Source organism: Cygnus olor, chromosome 1, assembly GCF_009769625.2.
Source record: "Cygnus olor isolate bCygOlo1 chromosome 1, bCygOlo1.pri.v2, whole genome shotgun sequence".
NCBI lineage: Eukaryota > Metazoa > Chordata > Aves > Anseriformes > Anatidae > Cygnus > Cygnus olor.
In genome coordinates, this window is record NC_049169.1 from 96,012,370 (window position 1) to 96,034,514 (window position 22,145).

The window sequence follows — 22,145 nt, forward strand, 5'->3', positions numbered from 1 at the left end:
TACATTTGCAGTGTAAACCTGTTTATAGCTGAGACTGTGCTTGCTGTGAAAGAGAGATAATCCAACACAACTTTAATTAAAAATGGTTGAAAGCTAATTTTTCTTCTGGCTGATAGAAATGATGACAAGAAGCTGCTGGTGTAATGTTGATGGGACCCACCTTCTGTCCTTAGTTTGCTCCTGCTGTCCCCTGGGGAGTGGCTCACATGTCCCAGAGCCCTGAAGCCAACTTGACCTTCATGCTTCTGGCAGGCCTCTGCCTGGTGAAAAGGTCCTTGTTAAGCAACCTGTGGCCCTCACAGCCTCTTCACCCTATTCTGATCTCCCTGCTTACCCCATAATGTGTAGCAATAGGAGGGTCTCATAACTTCTCACTATTTAAGGTACATGCAGGCCAGGTAAACAGGTGGCTTAATTTAGGTATTGCATTTCTTGACATTACTTCCTCAGGTTTAGTCCATACAAAGCGAAAATAGGGGGTTGTTTTACAGTAATTTTAATTTTCAGGTACAAAGGATGAAAGATTCCTAACTCATAAGTGACGGGCTAATACAGCTAAGCTTTCTGAAGAGGATCTGGAGAGATAAAACTTACCCCTAAACTTCCCTTTCCTACGCTAGGCTGAAGGTAAACTAAGCCTGAAAAAAAGGCAAGGCTCCAAGTCCCTGAACAAGATACCTCATTACAAGCACTAAATCTCTCTTAAGGATTTATCCTACCACTCAGACTGTCAGATGGTTTGATTAACATCTCATCATTTCACTAAATTTATAACCAAAAAAAAAAAAAAATTTGGTTATCAGTGTGAGTATTTCTTGGTAGCTGATCCTGGCTTGTGGTAAATAAAGCAGACCACAAGATGTCTTGGTATCACTTCAAGCTCTGTTTTCTCTGATTTTGGATTTAATGAAGATGCATTTAAAGGCCATGGGAAGTACAAATTTAGGAATGGTATATGTTACATGTAAAGTCTATCAGGGACTGAGATGGTCCAACATACACACTAGGATGTACTTGCAAAAATTGCATGCAGAAATGTAGAACAGGCCTACTTATATTTACCTTTCATATTCTCTAAGTTTGGATCATTTTTTCTTTGTCTGTTCTCTCCTTATCCTAACAACTTTTGAACTCCAAGTGAAATCTGATTTTATTCTCCCCCCCGTCTATTTTCTCCCCATTTTTTCATCCTGTACTTCTTCTGCTTGTTGATTAGCTGAGCAATGAACTTCGTGATTGGATCTGAGGTCTAATGACGTGAAGCGGTGAATTGGTTAGCTAGTTACATAGCTAGCTGCTACACAGCTTGGTGGCTTCTGGATGGCTGCTGCACTAGGAGACAACTGGAGCTTCTTCTGGCTACAGCAATTTAATTGTTGTGGTCAGCTGGGAGAGTGATGAAAACATGGATGTCTTGTCAAAGAGCTCATTCTAAAGGAACGGGTGCAGTTATGCTTAGACAAAATCAAGTAATAGCTATTTACACCTCAGTAGCAATCTTTATGCCCAACATATTTGAAGAGTTCAGTGTTAACTCCCAGCACCCACCTCCCTCCAATCTATACCTTTCCTCTGGACCTTGGAGCTAGAGAACTGGCCTAACATCACATAACAGGGATTGAATAGCCTAGGCTCTGCGTGTATTTAAATTACAGCCTTAATGCTCCATTAGCGTGCACTTCTATCGCCTTCATTACTTATATATTTGAATGCCTGGTAAATAGGTTGTTCTCATAGGGAAGAAGGAAGGGTCATATTTATTTAGTGTAATAAGAAAATACGAGAGGAGCAGAAAATAGAGAGCTGCCAGTAACTATACCTAGCATTTTGCAGCTGAGGGGGTTTGCATCGAACATTCATGCCTATTAGAACACATCAGATCTCATAATTAACTAACAGTAGTGTGGGGGAGATATTCCCTGGCTGAAACCAAACAGCAGCTGCAGTGTCTGTGCTGTATCATATTGGGGAGCAAACCCTCAGTGTGGGGGCTTGGGAGGACAACAGCCAAGAATATCTTGAGCTGCAAATAGTTCAGTCAATGCCAGAGATGGGTAAAAGGCAGAGAACATTTGAGGGACAACACAGAGGGAAAGGTGGAGGTCAACAGGCAGCTACCACCAGTTTGATTTGGAAGAGCTGAGACAGTAGGGCTGCTTCATGTACATGGGTAAAATCACAGTCTCAGAAGAAGCTTACGTGTATGAAGAATCACTACTTTTGATCTCTGGTGTGTAATTGCAAGTTAGGGACACTGTGAAATATTACTGAGAAATTGAGCAGAAATTTTCAACAGCTATACACAGTGACATAAATAGGAACAGGGTGAGATCCAGGAGAGCTGAAATTAGGGAGGAAGATGGCTCTGGGGATAGGTCAAAATAGGATTATGAATAAATCCCAAATTAGAGATATATCCCTGGTTTAAGTCCCCAGGGAAGGGAAGCCCTCACCAGAACAGAAACCTCCACAGGGCAGAGGAAACTGTTGAGCCGCGAGTGCTGGCCATTACTGCCAGGTATTTGTGGCACCGGCTGGTGGTGGTGGTAGCGTGTGACACATCTGCGGAACTTCTCCATCTGAAAGTTATGCTATCGGGGCAAGCAGAAAGCAGAATGAAGCCCTGACATAAGCTTCACACCCTACTTCACCAGCAGCAGTGCACACCCTCCGCCTAAACCTCAATTTTCAGGGCACGAACTGGGGCAACAGCACAAGAGTGGGTGACGGTGGGATGTGACTGCTCAGCCCCTCACAGCCCCACCACTGTCACCCTGCTGCTCGCTGGACCAATGTGCACGGGCAGGGGGTCTAGACGGGTTTGGGAGCAGCTACAGCACGACACCAGCCGACCTTTCCCCATCCGCCCACCCCAGGGCAGTGTCGGGGGAGGCCGGGTCAGAAAATGGCGGCCCGGAGGGCAGGTCGCGCGGCCGTGGCGGTCGGGGCGCAGGCGGCGGCTGATGGCGGCCGGTTTCCATGGTGACCGCGGCGGGGGAAGGGGAGATGGCTGCAGAGACGCGAGGGGGAGCGCGGGCGGGGAGAGATGGCGGCGGGGATGGCGGCGCAGGGGCGGAGGCGCTGACCCTTCGCGTGGGAGGCAAAGGGCTCCCTGCAGCCCGATGTGCTTAGGGTGGGTGGCCGTGGGTCCCCTGCAGCCACACACTCCTCTCCCCTCAGGCATCCCTGTTTCAGGGGAGGAAGAGGAGGAGGAAGAGGGTGTGGAGATGCCACTGTCAGCAGCACTCGTGTTCATGGAGGTCTGGCCCGGTGGCTTGTTAAATATGGCTCTGCAGCAGCATCCTCCAAGGAGCTTTCTTGCGGCAAGACTGAAGGACACTGGCCCTTCTCCCTGTAAAATATTCAGCAGGTCAGCCCAGCCGCTTCCTCTGGTGGCAGCCCCTATGGCACCCAGGGGAGCGCGGGGTCGTCTTGGAGATGCTCTGGGTTTAGGTCAGGGTGTTCAGGAAGGTGCTTGGCGAGGAGAAAAGCCTGAGATGCAGCAAAGCACAGCTGGGATTCACAGGCAAAACAAACTGCCTGTGTAAATACATGGGCTTAGTATTCATACAGGAGTAAGTTCCAGAGTTCAGAATGGTTGTTACCGTATAGAAAAGTGCTTATCACCATGGTGACTGAGCAATGCTGTATCTTCCTAGGAATGGAAAGTTTCAGTCCCAGGGATCTGCGGCATATGACCAGTGGGTTAAATGCAGCTGTCTTTACCTTTTAAATCCAGGGATCGTGATTTGTGTGACAACTGTATATATGCCCGTGAAGTGAATTGGTTGGAATCAGCATGGCGTCCACCTGGTAGCTAGAGATACACGAAAAGGACACCACAAGTACCCGTTGGTGTCCATTTCAGGTAGTGTCTTCCAAAAAGAGTCTTGCATAAACTAAGGCAGCAGCAGGGAGTGCTGCAGGGAAGAAGGGGAGCACTGGAAGGGCTATCAGACTTCCCAGTTCTTTGAATAGCAGATTGCGTAGCATCTTAAGTCTAAAATGTCTTGGATTGAGTAGAGGTTGCCATTCACCATGTTGTAGTTGAGGATCTTGATGCCCACCAGATGTTCAAGTCTATATTAAAGGTAGGCATAAATATAACAGCATATATTCATGTGTAAATTTAATGTAAGTATGTTAAATGTTAGGCCAAAAGGATCTGATGAACCTTTTTGGGTTTGTTTTGCTTATTCTTGAGGCATTTGGGTAAAACTCTGTTATCTATTTCCAGGTGTACCAAGAGCTTTCCTGGTATTGTTCCCCTCTTCCTACCACCCACCAGGAGCAGACCTTAATCTAATCAAAAATATATTACTGCTCCCTACAAACTTGGTCCTCTTCAGGAATTCGTAAGTATCAACCTCAGAGCCTTGGAACCTCCCCTCTAAAAACCCTAATCATGGGTTGCTCCCCAAAAGGGTAACAACAAAACTGCCCTGAGTCACTGGCAGTTTCCTCAACTACTGCATGTCTAGCTAGGAAGAAGTTAGTTCTAGCCATAGTGTAGAGACTCGCTACTCACTGGTTCTCATACAAGGGCTCTGAACCAGGAAAACAAACAAACAAACAAAAACAAACAAACAAACAAACAAAAAAACACTAAACCTTTGGATTCTTCCTTGTCCAGGTCTTCATAGAGTCAGTGTGAAGCTTGGCTGATTTTTGTTGAAGTAGTGAAAAATTCCTGAAGCATATTGAGAGGAATTGGTTGAAGATGAGAGGGGTTTTGTGTCCAAGAGCTGCTTGCAATGTGAAAGATGGAGCCCATGAAGAAGGTGAAAGCATCACTCATGAATGAGCTACCCAAGGTATGTTCAGATGGGCAAGGCAGCACTGTACTGTGGGTATATGGGTGTGCACCAGGCAAGCTAGTGTATCTCCACTTATCCATGCAGAGATCTGAGCACCCTGGAAGGAAACTAGCCATACTAACATAGCATGGCATTGAGGTTAATATACTCTCTTCTTGAGCAGAATTCACTGAGGGTCAAAGCTGTGCACATGTAGCCATATTGTTTCCACCTCTGGGGTTATATGGGGCAGAATACCCACGACCAACTCTGGGCACATGCAAAATAGGCAGTAGCTGTGTGAAGTAATGATACACCTCTAACCCTCCTGTCAACTTTTCCAGAGTCATGGAAGGCCGGGTTGGCAACATCACTCAGAGAAGGGCTGAGATGTGTAAAACAGCATTTATGAGGCCTGATGTTACCAACATCTGAGAAATATGCTAGTTGCTTCTGTTTTCTTCTTCCTGGAGTCTCAAGGGATCAGCATTCTAGTTCCTTTTTGTCTTCTTTCCCTTCCCAGTCCTCTTTTCTTTCTCTTTCCTCTTTTTGCACAGGACTAGTCCAGCTCAAATCCCCACATCATAACTGAACTTTACCTATGCTGCTGAGAATCTGCCAGTCACCTCTGGTACTGCCTTGGGGATCTACACTGCTTGTAGCCACATCCTTTGAGACCCTCAGGTCAGGATTGCTTGCCATAGCTAACCCTGCAGAAACCTCCCTCCCTGTCACTCCTCCTCCCTTCCCAAGACACTGTAGAGCTGACAGCAGCAGCTGAATTACCTGGCTGCTTTTCAGAAGAACGTATCCCAGAGCAAAGTAAGGCAGTGGCCTCAGCCACTCAGTGTAATTAAACACAAGCATCATATTTGTGTAGCTTGTGCCGTGGCAACCACAGCAGTTATTCTCATTCAGCTGGAAGGTTTAGAAGGCAGACTTGTGGTATTTCACAAAAGATCCTCTTTGCAGGCAGTGCCTTAAACCATTTCACTGAATGAAGTACACTCAAGGAGCAAAGAGTGCTGGGGTGGGCCAGGGAGGGTTGGTGGGGGAAAAATACACTGGGCAGAACCACACCATTTCTGGCTGTGGTTCAACAGCAGCTCTTGGGGCTGGACCTGATATACTATTAGAGTGAAAACAGCTTTTTATACATTGTGTTTTGGCACCCAGATAGCATCTCTGTTTTTTTCTCTCTTTCTCTCTTGCGTTCCCCAGAGAGGCAATATATTGTCTTCCCTCTAGTTAAAGGGAGAGGGGGCTATTTGCACAGACAGGTCACTGTTTCTGTTGAAGGTGAAATGAAAACGCCAGCTAATTCATGCACACAGACAAGAGGATATAGCAGTGTACTGTCAGCCATTACAGGAACCTGCAGCAAGACAGACAGGAGTGAGGCAGCTCTGCACTGTTCACACAGCACTTGCCGGAGATAACCTTCAGGTCAGGGTAGCAGAAAGAGTGATGCTGATAAAGAAAAGCCCATCAGAAGGAAAGGGAAAAACAGAATACAAGACAAGGGGTCAGTTTTTTTGGCTGCTGTATATCACCCTATATTCTCTTGGAGCTGTGGTGGGGAGAGAAAGGATGTGGCCACAGTACCTTGGCATCCCAGCTATCCTGGGCTCTCATACATCCAACATAGAGCCAGGTGGTGACATTGCCAAGGGCACAGAGGCAAGAACAATCTGGGACACGCCAAAGGGACTGTGAGATCTCTCATCATCTCTGATGGGCTCTATGTATTATGCTGGAGGTCCTGAGATGGACACCTAGAACCTGGGTCATGATCTGCTGAGGGAAACAGCAGAGTTAGAGAGCCTAGAGTTGGAGCCCCTGTAATTTGGGGTTAGATACTACTGCCAATGAATGCACAGGAGGTTTAGCAATCACTGTCTGCTAGTGTAGGTGAATATTATCACCTGAATATTATACAGTGCTTTTCATCAAGAGATCTCATGTGTGTGTTGTTACTGCTAGTTTTTTATAGCTTAGGAAACAGAGTTGTGGAGAGGGTGAGGGGAGTTGTCCAAGACTGCCCGGTAAACTGGTGGTAGAATGAATAGGAAGCCTGCTGTCTCACGCTGCCAAACTGAATTCACTTGTCACACACAAGGTAATGAAACATAAGGCTGCTGTCTTCCTCTCAGTTCTTCTGAGATAAAGCAGAAAGCTCTCTCTGAGGTTGTGGATACCGAGGTCTCCTGTGCCAGAACAGCAGATGCCTGCGCTGTGTGGGTCCCATGCCCTATGAGGATCGCTGTCCAGACAGCATGTCTCACTCTGCAACTGGTCTGAAGTATTCGTTCCTCACGTGGGATGGCAAATGGTGGGGAGGTAACTAGATTGATCTCCCTTGTAGGCCTTTGCCTGGGACTTGGTACACAAGTTCCAGATGGTACAAAGCCCCTGCTGCTTGGATCTGCACAGAAAAATGCTTCTTCCTCAGCCTATTTCACAACATATTTGGCTCTCTGTCGGTTGGTTGCTATTTGTACGAATTAAGCTGCACTGCCAGGAACGTTTGCAAACAGTGAAAAGCAAAGTGGGATGCACAAGGCAAGTCAAAATAGGTCTCAAATCTGGCAAAAAGCCTGCAGGTGCTTATAACATTTGACTTACTCTAGCCCATATATTACACACCCACACACTCATTCATCCAGCTTTCTCTTGCCTTCACGCCCACACATGCTCACCCTTCACAGGTTCATTCACCTTCTCTTCTCCCTCGCCACTTTCTCTTCCAAACAGTTATTCCCACACACAAATCCACCTCTGACGCCCTTTGTTCCTGATATACAAACACACACACGTTAATGAATGCTGGAGTGCAGTGTCTGTAGGTGGTATATATACATCCATGCAGCAGACTATGCTGTAATCTTATACCTATGCTGTGAAAAAGCCTTTGGGATTAGTGAGCTGAGAGCTCTGATTGCTCTCACTTCCACATAAAATACCACTGATCCAGTTTATGGGTCTGGTGGTTTCCATCCTCCCCTGTCTCAGACTGAACTCTGCCATCATTCTTCACAGACCCTCCCTTTCTGCTCAGCTTCCCCTTGTTCGCCTTGACTCTTTCTCCTTGTGCTTTTCCTTTCCCACATCTCTCCCCGAGACCGCAGGTATTCAGAGAGCCTGGCTGCCCCTGTCCCTCCTCAGGACCGAATGCTGTCCCTGGTTATCTCACAGGGAAAGCGAGCAGGGGTGAGCAATGAGCCTGCCGAGCAGTGACAGGGCACAGGGCAGGAAATCCTGCAAGGTGCGGTGAGATCAGAGGCAGAGACGGTAAGCGGTGGGGCAGCCCACGCTGCCATCCATCCGAGCAGCGCTGAGTCCGCCTGGCATCGAGCCTGCCTCTAATGGAATGTGACCCACCGCTGGGAATGAGCTCATCTGTAATCCACTTAATTGAGTTTTATGAGCAGGGCTCTCACATCGGGGAGCCAGCCTGCCTCCTTCCTAGCACTCGCCCTCCTTTGCTTGCTGCCTGGGGAAGGGAAGGGGGCTGGGGGTGCAGGCAGTGCTCCACCCGGCTGTTGATTGTCTGGTTTCTGACTTTCTCCCCACTCTGGGGAATGCACAGAGAGCTCTTCAAGAGACCCACTGCCTCATTATCTAACATTGTTTGCTTTTGCTGCAGATAGTGGATCTGAAATGTCCATGTGATTACTGGTGATGCTGTATGGACACCAGAGCCTACAGTGCTCACAGCTTTTGGTCTCTGTTCCAGTGTTTGGTACTCAGAGGAGAGGTTTTGATGTGCTGTATGGATCTCATGCACACATCAACCATCTTACCTGGGGGTTCAAGTGGGATGGGGATAGAGCCATGCTGTTCTCACTCCTGCCTTTGGTGTGCAGTAATTAAGAGGTGGAGCTGTCAGGATGCCACAAGAGCCTTTGTTTACACTGTAACGTCTTGCCATCTTTAGCATCTGCATCATCACTTGGTGGTGTTATATAAGTTGGTCACATAAGGGCCAGCAAACAGAGAGAACTGTCTGCTGTCTGCCATGGGATTTGCCAGCTTGAATTTGGTGAAAGATGCGGCCTTTTCTTTTGGTGAAGCAGAACAGGGAAGGAGATACCGAGCAAGAGAGCCTTTTCCTCTTCTGGAAGGGCTAGTAGAGACCCTCTGGCATGCGTCATTTGGGAAGTGTTTCCTCCAGTGCTTGCATAAAGGCCTATATTTGAGATAAATGCTGGGTGCAACTCCTGCTACTTTCCCATCATTTCTGGTCTCCCTTGTAGGGAGGAAACTTTGACATGGTTTCAGATCTCATGTTTCATAAACCTTACAGAGCAAGGACCTCAGCAGTCCAGAAATTTACAGCTTTAAGGAAAGGACATGGCATATAGAAGGGAAACTATGCTGATGCATTAATACAAACACTGTAACAGACCTATCCTGGGAACAGCAGTGTCACCACTGTGCATTGAGTGATACTTAGGTGTTTCTTAAAATCCCCAGCCACTGGAATCAGAGGATTACACGATAATAAAAGATTTCATTTTTGTAAATGTGGACTTCTGGTCTTCAGAGTTGCAGACAACACTAAAAATACACACATACATATATATATCCATATAAACATATATATATATATATATAAAATGGCATGATTTTTAAACCAATCTCACACAGAAATGCAATGACTTTCCGCTGACATCCTGATGCTGAGACAATATAACGACTTTTCAGGATGGTTCGTTGTAACTGTACTACAGCTGAACTGCATGTTTTCTTCCCCTCTGCTTTCTAAGTTAAGGAATCCCTAAATCAGTTGTTGCTTTTAAAGAGGAAGTCTTTTTGTTTCATGGGCACCTTAAGTGTGCATCCAGCTGGGTCAGCAATTCTCCTCTCTTTCTTCATATTCTTGCAAAATGAGCATTGCAGGTTCTTCCAGTATCTTTGCCTCTCTCCTCTGTCCCAGCTCCTGTGTACATGTATGTTTAAGAAAGGGCTTTAGAGCAATGAATCTACTACTCTACTGCTAGCAACATAAGAGAAATCTGTCACAAGTCAATGCTGAAAGGCTGGTATGCAGTTGGACAAACTTAGGCACAGACTGCCTTAGGGTGAACAAAGATAGTGTTTTTTCTTTCATACCACTTACCTTAAAATCTGAAAACAGTCATCCTGGCATTACATGAAGTCCCCAAGTGGCCGTGCAATATGGATAGAGGTAACACTGTTCCAGTGAGTCCGATGCTGGAAATACCTTCTCCCAGCTTATATGCATTCTTTTGCCATGTCCTTTCACTGCAAAACTCCTGACATCATGTTTGGTACTAGTTTATCCCTTGAGTAGTAGTTAGCTTCAAAAATGGCAGAAGACCCTCAGTATTGCCTCCGGCTCTCTCTGTTTACAGAATCCGCACACAACATATGGTACATGGAGAAAGGAAGAGCTGTTAAAAGGATGAAAGCTGTTCCAGTAAATGTGGTTATTAGGAGCCATTGGAGTGTCTGTCATTGATGGGAGCAAAATATTTTAGGATATTTGTACTTTATGACATAAATGTTTTTTTTTCAGGGAAATTTTGTAAAAATGGTTTGTTTGAAGAGCAGACTGTCCAAGAAACTGCTTCTGCTGTGTCTCAGAGCACTGTCAGTGTCAAAGTTTCTGCTAAGATCTACAGTGTTTCACTCCGCTGCTGCTTCAAACCCATGAGAAGCTTGTGTGCCTCAATGCTCTTTTCCTCCCCATCCATAGATGTCAGCCTAATAAAAGGTACTGACCCTCTCTACAGCATTTGCCTCCAGTTTAGATGTTCAGGCAGCAGTTGGGGTGGCTATCTTTTTTACCCAGGGCAGGTGATCTTGAAGTAGCCAAGTCAGAAACAATTACTGCTCTTCCCTCTTTCTTCCCCCATTAAATCTCTTCTTTCCATGGCAATTGCCCAGATTTGTTGTTGGGGCTGAGTTAAAGGCAGGAGACAGATTACTGACAGGGGCTGTGCTATGCTATGTCCATACCCCATCAGCTGTGGAAGGTCATGCATCTCTTCACTCTCAGAAATAAATAGACAGCTTGGTTCTTCAGCCTAGCCCTCCCCCACTGAGCTCTTCACACACATCTATAAAACACCCACTCACAAGTATGTGTATAAACAAGAAAACAAATCACGCCACCTAAAAACTAATTGAACAATTCCTCCTACAGCCTGTGAAGGAAAAAAATTAAAAGAAGGAGAATGTTGGTTGTTTCTATTTCGGAAATATTGAAGAGCTACTTAACTGCTATTGTGACAAAGATAGATAACTAGGTTGATTAGACAGAAAAGAAGAGGGAAAGTGTGGAACAGAGTGAGAGAGGAAGAAGCTTTGTCACATGGCTGTCTGTCAGCTTGATTACTGGCTTTCTCCTGAATACTCAATGGAGTGGCCTCTATGGGTGAATCTCATTAGAGATAAAAATGGAAGAGCTGCAGGAGTCTACACTGAGATCTACCTAGAAAGTTTGACAGCAGGGCCTCTGCTCAGGCTCGAAGGAACAACAGCAAGGTCAGGAGGCAACTGAGAGGGAGATGGCAATGACAATGGCACTGCTGACCAAGTGACCTGTGGCAAACTCTTTGATCAGCAGTGCAGAAAAAAAGGGCTTGTTCCTAGTGACAACACAGTGGCCAAGACAGCACCACAAGGAGATGCTGTGCAGGCAGCTTTCCAGGCAAGTTCACTAAGTCACCAGTGACTTTTCCCTGCAGGTCCTCAGAGGATTGCTGAAGCTAAGGTGATGCTAAGAAATAAATGTCCCTCACAACCACCAAGTAGGGTTTTAAGGTCAACAGTCCTCACGCGGTCGAGCAGCGTGAGACCTACCAAATTTCCTCAACCAGGAATGACATCTAAATAGCATTCAAAATAATTATGGTTCCTAATGTCAGGATATTCGATGTTGCCAGGGAGAATTACAAAAGTCTGGATCTGCTGAGAACAGCGGAGCAAGTCTCCTGGTCTGGTTTCTGGGGAATATTTTCTATGCAGCAGATGACCAGGCGGCTATCAGATATTTCAGGAAAGCAGACAGGGCAGCGTAGGCTGCAGTGTCAGGAAGTCCATGTGCTGTAGTAGGCTTATGGTTGCTCCACACAGCTGTCCTGGGTTTCTCACTGTAGAAGGGGGACTTAGGGATGCTTCCCTGCCTCAAGGGCCGTGAGATTGGTTCTTGCTTGTGCAGTGCTCTCTTATCCTCTAGTGCAATAATGCAATACAGCATGCCAGTGCTGTAAACAGCCTTACAGATGGGATCGTGGACAATTCACATCTATTTCAGAGGGCAAGGGGGGGAAGAGGCACACGAGTATGTGGTGTGTGTGGGAAGTTTGCAGTGCATCTGCTCCTGCTCTATCAATTCTGTGGACAGAAAGAGGCTGACATTAACACTCACTATATGGATTTTGCAAGCTCTGTGGTGATATGTGCTTCCTGCACTAGATTAGAGTCAATTTCTGTCTTGTCAAAAGTGGTTAGACATAGTCTAGTTTTGTCATGTGCTGGGGTTTAGATATTTGTGTGGTAGCTGAAGGCTGTGCTGACACTGTCAGGGAATGACTGCTTCAGACTTTTAATGGGACTATAGCCTAACAAGGGCCAGAATACTGCTGGGCATGGGTGTTTCATATGACGTGTTCAATCTATACAATGTACCTGTGCTATCCACAGATGTCACAGCCAGAGGCCAGAGCTACCACAATCCCACCCTCATAACTCTGAGGACAGCTCTTCAAGCTCCAGGCTTTCATGCTCCTAAGATGGGATCCGGTGTCTCTCCCATGACTTGCCTTCATCCTTCCGTTCCAGTTGCCTGTGATCCCAGCTGGTCCTGGCTCAGCAGGCTTCCTGCGTGGCCCTGCACCCATACAGGTAAGCAGACAGAGTTCTCAAAGCATGATATTGTTAATCTGAACAGTGTCATAGGCCGTGAAAGGAAAACCTCTCCTTTTGTTTCTCCTGATAGCAGTACAGATATTTTTGCTTTTCCAAGCACTCAGTGGAGCCTGTCTTTTGTGAGTTTGGGCTCCACAAAGGTATTCCCTTCCCTCTATGTCCAAGGAGGTGCTTTTTAAGCCGTACTGGTCTTTTGGACCAAAATCTCTAGCAAAATCCCCCTTAAGACCTGGAAGTAGCATTTTCCTAGGGATTGTGGAAAGTTACTTCATGTTAGTGACCATAGGTGTATTTATTCAAGGGTGCTTATTTAGAGCAAACACTTTGAAGCTGGTTTTCTGAGTTTTTTGTTTGTTTGTTTGTTTGTTTTTTTAATAACTTTTTCCTCTGCAGTTTTCCTTTAAAGCCTCCCCTATGGTTGTAGTAAAGTTCCTTGTAGCCCAACATAGCCCTGCCAAACTTCCCCTTTAGCTAGTGTGTAGCATCACTGACTAGCTCTAGGTCCTTCACTGCATTTTCATATTAATTTGGTTTTGGTTATGAGGTAATTTGTTTTGTTTTTTTTTGTAAGGTATTTGTTTTGGCTGTAAGGTAATTCGAAAACTGGAAATCCAGATGAGGATATGAAACACTCTTTTGCCCACGTCCCCCCAAAACTACCAGCTAACTGCCCTGGCTCTGAATCACTGACATGCAAGAGAAGTGCTCTGTCTTGCATACCCTAATTCTTACTGTTATCACTCTCCATTGTGTAAGGAAGCTCACAAAGGCAGAGATTCATCTAATATTCCCATTAGAACAATCCTGCTAATACAAGTGATTTAAGTGTAGACTTTTGTTGTAGAAATAATAGCTTAAGTGGAGGTGGAACCTCCTCTATACATCTTTCTTTTTTTTTTTTTTCTTTTGAAATCTCAGGGCCTACAGTGTATTATATGTCACAGGAAATATCGGTGTAACTGCATATTGTAATTTGCTTGCAGCACATATCAATGAAAGAGCATATCAATGAAATATTTGACAACGATAGCAACACAGAAAAAATCTGTTTTTATGATCTAGCAGACTTTTTTTATCAAGTTGACTGTCTTGTTATTTGTTGTTGGTGTAATATCATAACAAGAAGCACTGTGTAACCAATAAACTGGAAGTGTTACTTATAACATCTTCTCCATTGTAGAAGAAAGTCTTGCCAGAAAAGGCCTCTTTATGTGAGCACATAGGCATTTGTATAATCAAGGACTTCCCTCCACATCCTCCCATCTCTGCAAGCATTTTAGTAGTTTTGAGTGATGGAGTCTACAAATGAAAATGTCAGGCAGAAAGTGTTTATGCAATTTTGAAAATAATGTAGATACTGTAGTTGAATCTGAGAGAGATAAGATTACACTGTATGTGTCTGTTTGCGTGTCTGTATGCATGAAAGAAAGTGAGTGAGAGAGAGATTACATTGTGTTAGAAAAGGGAACGACAGTATGTATTAGAGGGAGATAAAATTGTGTTTTCGGGGCCTGTGTTTGAAAGATTTCATTTTGCAGATGTGTGTAGTTGGGCTTATGCTAAAAGATTTGTTTGTTTGTGTTTAGAGGGTGAGATTGCACTGGTTACATGCATTGAAAGGATGCAATGTGTTATAGTATGTATGCATGTGTACATATGCATAGGAAAAAGAGAGCTTACACTGTGTATGTTAAAGAGAGGAAATTCATACCATGTGTCCTAGGAGAAAGATGCAATATGTGTCTGTTACACAAAATGAAAATGTTAACATAAAATAACACAGCGTATATATATGTATCCATGTGTCTATGTATTTTAGATAATTTGTAATCTCTGATTCTATTTTATATACAGTAGAAACCACTGTAGTGGTTTAGAAATATTTTCCAAAAATTGTGGAATTTCCTAGACCTTTTTTATACTTTTTCACTCAAAACACTTATGCTTTTAAAATACTTGTTGAAGATGCAAAACAATACCTAAGAAAATATAACATATAAAATTCCTCCCTGAAAAAAGAGTCAATTGGAGTGAGTGTTCAGTTCATTGATGAACAGCACTTGGAGCTAACAGAAAAATAAAAAAAATAATCAGAACTTGTATTTTGCCTGAAGCAAATTTTAATGACACTTGTTTGGTATTTTATGATAAATTCATTCAAAACAGTAAGTTACCAGAAAAATATTCTTCCCTCCAGGAAACATGAACATGTCACTGGTGATTCAGAAGCTGGAGTTGTGATATAAACATACATTTTTTTAAAGAATACATTCCATCCTTTTTTTTTATTATATAAGTAATTTGAGTTTCTAAACTGTATGCTAAAAGCATCACCTGAATAGTGTTTTTAACCATGTTGAGATATGGTAACATTTTGGATAAGTTAGAGAAAAAGTTTGACTGAGCCATGTGATAGAGAAATAGTATAGTCCCTTTCATGTGCTGAAGAGAGAAGAAAATACTTCTACTGTCTTCTTCTCGACTCAGACCTCCCCTTCATCTTGACAGCAGTGCCTCTGCTTCCCTATTTCTTACACATATTTAGCTCTCAGTACCAGGCACCCCTTGTCTTTCCAGTTCTAGTGGGATGACGTGGCCTCTTCAGATGTGCCCACACTGTGGTCTGCCTGCATGGACAAGGGCTCAGTCTACAGGGCAGCATGACAGTGGGGCACAAAAAGCAGAGGCTGCTTTCCATGATCTTCACTTTTGTCACTCTAGTCCTGGATGGCCAGGACTTGCTTCTGCTAATCTGAACGCAGCATCTGCTTGTAGGCTGGTGTTCTCCACAGCAGTGATTCATGGGCCCATCACTTCATGTCATGGGAACCTTAGGAAAAGCTATCAGACTGCCAAGACTGTCACAACACAAGTTTGGAGAGGAGTGCTTGGCATCCTCCTGCACACCTGCTTCTAGCAAGGGGAAGACAATCTGCCTTAAAGTATGTAGAGGCTTCTCTTTCACCAGTGCAGATGAACTCAATAAGGAGGTGAAGATCGGAGGCAGTCTGGGACCGGTACTGTTTAATATCTTTATCAATGACATAGACAGTGGGATCGAGTGCACCCTCAGCAAATTTGCAGATGACACCAAGCTGAGTGGTGAAGTTGATGCAATAGAGGGAAGGGATGCCATCCAAAGGGGCCTGGACAAGCTTGAGAAGTGGGCCCATGTGAACCTAATGAGGTTCAAAAAGTCCAAATGCAAGGTGCTGCACCTGGGCTGGGGCAATCCCAGACATGAGTACAGACTGGGAGAAGAACTCATCGAGAGAATCCCTGAGGTGAAGAACTTGGGGTTTCTGGTGGATGAAAAGCTTGACACGAGCCAGCAGTGCATGCTTGAAGCCCAGAAAGCCAACTGCATCCTGGACTGCATCACCAGAGGAGTGGCCAGCGGGCCAAGGGAGGTGATTGTCCCCCTCTGCTCTGCCCTTGTGAGGACCCACTTGGAGTGCTGCATCCAAGTCTGGTGCCCCCAACACAAGAAGAATGTGGGTCTGTTAGAGCAGGTCCAGAGGAGGGCCATGAAGTTGATCTGAGGGCTGGAGCACCACTCCCATGAAGAATGGCTGAGAGAGCTGGGGATGTTTAGCCTGGAGAAGAGAAGGCTCTGGGGAGGCAAATGCAAGCAGTACTGCTAGCCACAAAGGATACCCATTAAACATCCGTGCCACTTTGTGTTACCGTATGATGAAACCTTTCCTGTCTCCCATGCTCAAGTAAGATGATAGGCACATATTTACTCAAACAGTTCATCTTCTCCATGCTCATTCCCCAAGACAGCTAATTCTGGACCGTGTTGGTTTCAGTGCTGGTGGAATCTGGCTTCACTACACTTTGACAATACCTCTACAGCTTGCCTTGGAGGCCATATCTCTGTGCAGAAAAACCCAACAAATCCTCTTTGTAATCACTCATGCACATTGTAGCAGGTGTATCTAATGCTTCTTCTGTGTGCTCTCGTGTTTATGTGCACTGCCAGGGTTGCCAGCTCACAGCACCTTTTTGTACTTCTCATTACATTTACTACTTTTCCTTACGGCCTGAGCTCCTGTAGTCAGGCAGCTGAATGAAAATGCTGGCTGTCATTTAAGAAAGGATGCAAATTTGGTTGTGGTTGTGGAGGAAGCCTGTAAATGTAGCGCTATGATTTATCAAAAAAAAAAAAAAGAGAGTGAAGACATGTTTCCATGTTTAATTGCTTGATTTCTTAGTCAACTTATTAATTTGGGAGGAGGGGGGTTATACAACTCAGGTTTTTGACTATCCAGAGTGGATTTAGACATACCTTTGTATATACATGTGCCTTTTCAGCTGCATATATAAAAATACGCCTGCATCTGGGTGTAGAGATGCATATGTACACCCCCCACCTGCCAACTGCACCCATCCCTTTCTCGCAGAAATCTTCACTCCCACTCTGCCTTTCCTCCACATTTCCCTTTCTGCAGCTTCTGTCCACCACCCTTCCCTCAGTTATGGAATCTCCACTGTTGCTTTTATCGAGTAACCTTCTCCCCCACTCTCCCTCCCTCCTCTCCTCCTTCACTCCAGGAAAGCTCTTTTTCACTGATGTCTGGCGTTCGTACCTCTGTAGACAGAGAATGGCAGGAAGACAGTGACGTGAGCAGACAGAATAACCGGGGAATAAAAAAGAGTTGGTTGAGAATCTGTAATTAGAAGCCCAATTTCCATTTCCTTCTCAGGCACTTTTAAAATCCCTTTCAGGGGTTTCTTGACTGTCTGAAAATTGAATGTCATTGAGATTTTTTTCTTCTTTTTTTTTTTTTTTTTGCATCCTCTTGTTTCCTTGGCAACAAGTTGGTGATGCAGGAGCTAGAAATGTGCTGTGTCTCCGTGGAGATGTTGGCGTGGGTGTGCCATGGTGACATCCACGATGGACGCACAGCTCTACCAATCCTACCCCACCCCTTGCAATAAGCACAATAGGCCCAACCTGGGAGGTGACGCTTTTATTTTTAGCTTGATAGGTGTTAATCTGCTCTCTCTCTTTAGACATACACCACGACAATGGGTCGTGAGATCCAGACACCTCATTAGTTACATCAGCACAAATTGACTGACTCGAGGAAGGTTTTTAGGGCCAAATCCTCAGCTTTTAATTCAGGAACTTTTAAACTTGGAAGAAAATATTCTCCTTTCTTGGAGGGGTACTCCTTACAATGACTTAAGTCTTTCCCCTTCTATTAGAGAAGAAAGAGTTCCCAGTCGTTACTAAATAGGACTGTGAATCAGAGCTCCTATGTTTCATTTTATTCTAAATTAAGTCATTTCTCTCTTTCATACCTCAAGGGCTGCTCATTTTGAATGCGAAAAAGCTGCTATTGCTCTTGGCCTGGGGCATGGGAGATTAAATTTTATTGAGATGCTTAGCGGGGATGTTCCAAGGCATCTAACTTGTACGCTCCCATAGGACATAAATTTCTCCTCCAAAGAGTCTGTTACTCAGATTAGCCCTTGTTTGGATCTGCCCACCAGCAAGAAGGTAGCCTGTAGGACTGTCCATAAAGCAATACGAAATTGTGAAGACTTTCTAGGTTAGACCTCCCCAAACACCCCAGTACGATGTCCTCTCTCTCTCTTGTCCCCCACACTCAATATCTTTAAAATATTTGTTCTTGTTGTGCATACAGCTGTTCAGCCTTGTTCTGTATTCTGCATTCATCAGTGTTCTGGCTGCAAGCCAAGACCCAAACTCTCCTTTAAAGTAGCTCTTGATACATACAATAGCAGGGTAAGGGCTAGCCACGGTCTCATCGAGCATCCAGAGGTCCTAAAGCCTTCTTTTTGTTGTTTCCTAGGAGGTTTTATGACATCACACCGAAACTGTGATGTCAACAAGGAACCCTCTGGGTAGGCTTTTGAGAGGTTGCTAAGGATCTTCTTACTGCCAAATGACTGTAACTTCATCCCAATGGGATTTGCAATAGGGCTCATCCATGCAGCAATAAAGCCAAGTATCAAATTCTTCTTGCCAGAAAGACCAATTAAAGGATTAAATGTGAAAAGCTGAAACCCATAACATCCATGGTGACAGGGTTTTCTTTTCTTTTTTAGACTGTAATCATCTTTGTAGCATATTGTTCTGGGATCAGCACCCTTGGGGATACATTAGTATGGCGATTGACGGAAAGAAGCTGGAGAGGGAAACCGAAGTGAACCCAGCCAAGGCAAGATAAGCTTCTCAGCCATGCTGGCAGATTTCTTTTGCCTTCTTCCCTACACTCCTGCAGCGATTCAAGCACAGACTGAGTTTATTCAGCTTCCAAGATGGCAAGGTGCTTGTTCAAAAGGTGTTTTATTGTGTGGAGCCAGAGGAAACATGAGGAACAATCAGATACCAGCGGCACATTAAGATGTGTCATTGACACATTATGTCAATGAGAAGGAGTGAATCCAGGTTCTCTTTTTAGGGACATTATGTTCTAAGGCAGGCACATAAATCTGACTCAAATGCCTTGCTTGTTGAATCTGAATCCAGTTTATTCCTGACTACCACTGAAATCCAGGTCCGATTTTTCTTTTTATTTGCACTTGTATTAACAAAAGAAAGGAGCTGACACATCTGTCTAGCTGCAGCAGTATGCTTACCATTGTACCTAATGTTGTCTAAAGGAGGTCTCCTGCCTCAGGGAACTAGGAGCCCATAGGCCTGATATGATAAGATGCAGAGCACCATTCAAGACACACTTCTGCTGACTTTGGTGGTGAAAAAGTCTGCATGCTCACTGGAAGGGCAAGTGACGTAGCACTGCCTTAGGTTAAAAGACATTGTATGATGAACTACCTGCAATTAACAGTGAAGGCAGCAGTAAAGGTAGGTTGTTGGAAGACTCAGTAGAGGCGATGTGTCTAAAATTATGTGTCTAAACTAGATAGAGAGGAAGATGAGTGAGGGACCTTGCTCAACAGTGTAGACAAAACTGTTTTATGGGATTTTTTTTTTCGTCTACATGCACTTAACAAAATACTTGCTCTCTGCAGAAAGTTTTTATCAAAACATTGCCATGAGGTTTTGTTTGTTTGTTTGTTTTGTTTCTCAGCCTAAGAATTGTTACAAATTTTGCAGGAAGAGTTAAGATTTTCTCTAAAAAAACCTACCTCTTCCTTCTCCCCTTCCTTCCTCCTTGTCTTCCACATCTGGAGCTGTGGGAATGAATCCTACTCTTGTCAGGAACATTGCAAAGAAGATCCTGCTAGCTCAGGTTCCTCTCCATTTTGGACAGTCAGAGAGAAATCCCAGATCAGCTTTGCTCATACCCAAGAGCAATAGCTTTCTCCACATCATTTGAAAAATGAGTACAACATAAAATAAAGTTCAGATTCTTCTGGCACCTTCTTTTGCTGTATACTTCTTGCATTTGTTAGTACGCTTTTGTCAAAGGTGCTGTACACAGAGAATACACAAGAAACCTCACCCTATCTCTTGCCCCCAGGAGATTAGACTAGCACGCACCAAGTATGTGATTGCTTTTGATTCTCTTCCCTTCCTCTCCTTCTCCGCGAGTGAGATTCAGCAGCTTCTGCAATATGACAAGTTCCTGTCAGCTGTCAGGGCACTAAAATAAACCTTTATCTCGTCTCCACAGCCCTGAATGACAGGGCTGGCAATAGGTGCACCACAGCCAAACAGCCATTTCTCCCATATGCTCTTTCAACCTCACTGCATGCTAGCACAGCAATCTGTAGCCTGGCAAATTTGCTGTTTTTCCTTGCAAGACCTACAAAAGGAGGCAATCCTGGTTCATATTTCTTGCCATTGCAGTGTCTTATTACACTGGGTTATAAGATTTCTTTTGCCTTCTTTCTCCAGCATTGGGTGAGAGTCCGAGCCAGAATGCCAGTCCAATGCTAGGGAATGAAAATCCTGCTAATTCTCCTAAATTAGAATTGGCTGCAAAAATGGCCTTGGGGCACACATTGTAAATTGAGTTGAAACCATGCAGTTGGAGGGAACAAAAAATTGTCTTTCTTTAGGGAGAGAAGACATTACATATTCACACTTCAAGCATGCGTACCGTTGCCAACTAATCCTTATTCCACAAGGCTAATTTCGAAATAGCATTTATATGGCATGGCTTGCTAGGGAGGGCACTGATGAATCAGTTAGCTGCCCTTTATAATAAACCCTGCACAACTGGTTCCTGTGTTGCTCTTTTCTACTGCCTTGCCTCCCAGTCATCTCTGTGCCATGCACTCCTTATTCAAAGGGCACCTGTTGAATAACCATGCAGCAGGGGCAATAAATAAGGGGAAGCACAAATACACAGTACAGTTCAAGCTACTACTTTTCTATGGTCTCGTTACAGGAATACGGGGATTCTGCTGAATGGCTGTGCTGATGTTTGATGAGGAATGATAAGCCTGTGATTCACTCGTATGGCTGTGCAACTGCTTCCTGCTAAGTGGGAAAGCCTGTACGAACGCTGTTAGCCCTAATGCTGCTGCAGCTCAAAGCAGTCCTTTGCACCACAGGCATTGCAGATGCCATTGGCTAAATGCACTGTACAAAGCAGCATTTGCTTAAATATTGCTGCCCAATAACAGTTGGGAAGTCCAGAAACTGAAGAATAAATATGTTTGCAGCCAGCTGCTGTAAGAATAGGTTCTGACTGGTCTGAAACGCTGTGTTGATTTGGAAACCTACCGATGGAGCAAGTTCTATTAAAATTGCACTGCATTAGCAAAGATACCTACCCAATGTGCTGGTTGTTCTGCTGGGTCGTAATGTTGGTCTGTCCCTGTCATGAGGACTCTTCAGCTCACTATCTCACCCCAAATGACTTTCTTTGATAAAGAGACAGAAGCTACAAAGATAGTTCAATCTCCAGAAATTTGTCTCTGGGCAGAAGACAAAGAGGGTTTCAAATTAGTGAAAGAAAGGCAGGGAAACGGGCATTACTGTCTGTTTGGCAGCTAGAGAGTCACCATCCTTGGGTAGACCAAAGGTCCATCTAGTCCACTTTATTCAGGGGCCAACAGCTGGGGTGGAGTGTAGTAAGAGAAGAAACAGCAAAGATGCTTCCGTCAAATACGCTTCCAGCCTCCAACAGTTTGCAAATGTCATACTTTCTGAGGTAGAGACTGTCTAATAAACAGACTCTTATCTCTAAAAGAGCCACAGCAAATTTTGTTTCTTCTATTACGGCTAGGTCAGAGAAGATTATTAAGGGCTACAGGGGTCAAATGAAGGGACCATATAGGTTCAAGGCGATGGCTGTGACAGGGAGAATTTACAGAGGGTGTGGTAGAGAGGAAAGATAAGAACATGGGGTAGATTAGGCGATACTGTGTGACAAGGTGTCATAGAATAAGAGAAAGAGTTTTGTCTCACCAGACTTGAAAAGGATCAGATTTGAGACATCTCAAACAGTGTCTTCATCACGTACAGTAATTACCTTAACCATGGATATGTTCAGCAGTGAC

At 44.5% G+C, this 22,145-nt stretch overlaps 1 long non-coding RNA gene across 2 annotated transcripts; it reads left to right on the forward strand.

Moving 5' to 3' along the window:
• The first annotated feature begins 828 nt into the window (after positions 1–828).
• LOC121076664 lies at positions 829–20,151 on the forward strand. 2 transcript variants are annotated; one of them, XR_005823657.1, is made up of 7 exons: positions 829–3,133; positions 3,740–4,091; positions 4,634–4,814; positions 10,339–10,536; positions 12,471–12,671; positions 18,777–19,536; positions 19,866–20,151. It is a non-coding gene; the product is annotated as an uncharacterized LOC121076664 (long non-coding RNA). The 2 variants fall into 2 exon arrangements; XR_005823656.1 differs by lacking the exon at positions 19,866–20,151 and having other exon boundaries at positions 18,777–19,659.
• Positions 20,152–22,145: the final 1,994 nt, after the last annotated feature.